The sequence below is a fragment of the Pteropus vampyrus genome, unplaced genomic scaffold (genome assembly GCF_000151845.1).
Source record: "Pteropus vampyrus isolate Shadow unplaced genomic scaffold, Pvam_2.0 Scaffold379, whole genome shotgun sequence".
Taxonomy (NCBI): Eukaryota; Metazoa; Chordata; class Mammalia; order Chiroptera; family Pteropodidae; genus Pteropus; species Pteropus vampyrus.
This window is the reverse complement of record NW_011889160.1, coordinates 312,042-313,915: the sequence shown is the minus strand read 5'-3', so window position 1 is coordinate 313,915 and position 1,874 is coordinate 312,042.

Here is a 1,874-nt window from a genome sequence, read left to right as displayed (position 1 = left end):
CTTCCTCTCGTCTCCCCAGCAACCAGCGTATCCTTACATTTCTCTCATATGAATGTGTAAATACTAAAAGGAATTTTTTTGTTTGTAGAAAAATATGGTTAAATACTTTACACTACAATTAGCTTCTCACTTGAAAATGCGTAATGACATCCTTGCAGTAATGATTGTAATGTAAAAGGATAACTTTCCACTTGGTATTTGAAATATCAAAACTGGATACGGTAGTGTGCCAGGACTTCCCTGCTACTCCCTACAGAGTGTAGTTGTTAACCCTGGAAATAATGCAAGAGACAACCACAGAACTCTGAAAGTTGGAAAAGAAAAATGAGCTGGTTATGGATAGCAGGCTGGAGGAATGATGTAGAGGGAAGATATTTAATAATCTTCCACTCAAAAGAAAAAAGTAACCTGCACCCAGCATTTCTCAGCCCCCAACCTAGCAGTGGAAGGCAGCCCAGGTGGAAGGAGACCCCTACCAACACCAGGAGAAGTGGGCAGCCCCAGCAAGGGGGTTCAGCTGGGAACTCTCTGACACTCAGCAGCTGAGCAGACTCTCTCCATCACCTCTGGTCTGAGACACTCTTCCCCACTGGAAGACAGCTGGTGATCTAACAGTGTCTTTGCCCATTGGGCCTGAGAATCCCCTTCCCCACGGAGACACCAGGTGGCTGGGGTTTCTGACAAAGGAGATCTTACCACAGCCAGCCAGGCCTTGGCTCAGGAAGCAGCTGGCCCCATCGGGCAGCACCAGCAGGAACCAGTGGGAGCTCCAGTGGTACCAGATCAATTAAGCATACCAGAAAACACCAGAAAGGCTCTGAAAATTAAATTGTCTTTAAAATCACGGCCTACAAAAGTAGGCCAGGCCCACTTACAAAAGTTAAGCCTAAACAGAGTGATTGCCTGCTAAAATATAAGATATAAATAGGACCCAGAGCCTTCTAACATAATAGTCGAAATGTTCAGGATACAGTTGAAAATCAAGTTATACCAAGAACTAAGACAATCACAACTTGAATGAGAAAAGACAATCAACTGATGCCAACACTGAGATGAATAGATGTTAAAATTACTTGACAAGGATTTTGAAGCAGTCGTCATAAAAAAGCTTCCACAACCAATGACAAACTCTCTTGAAACCAATTAAAAATATAGAAAATCTCAGCAAAAAAATAGAAGTAAAATATAGCTAAATGGGAATTCTAGAACTGAAAATAGAATAAATTTTAAAAACTTGCCAGATGAAATCAAGAGTAGAGTGGAAATGACAGAATAGAATCAATGAAATTGAGAGTAGAATTTATCCAGTCAGTACAGAAAAAGCTACTAAAAAAAAAAAGAGCTTAGAGACAATAACAAGAAATAAAACATTTGTACCATCAGAGTCCCAGAAGGGAACTGAAGAGAGAGTGGCTGAAAATAGTATTCAAAAAAATATTGGCCAGAAACTCCCCAAATTTAGTAAAAATCATAAACCTGCTAATTGAACTAGTTGCGATTTATTTGTTTTAGTTTTTAAACTTATCAATTCATCTAAATAAGATAAATCCAAAGATATCCATGTCAAGACACATCATAATTAAACTTCTGAAACTAAAAAACAAAGAAAAAATCCTGAACACACCAGAGTGAAACCACATATTATATGGGAACACTAATCCAAATGACAATGAATTTCTCATCTTAAACTATTGAGGCTTGAAAGAAGTAGACAACATTTTTCATAAGTTGAAAGAAAAGAACTGTCAACCTAGAATTATGTATCTGACAAAATTATCCTTCAGGGATGAAGGGGAAACTAAAAGAATTTATCACTAGCAGACTTACCTTAAAAGGATGACTAATGGAAGTTCTTCAAATAGATATGAAGGATA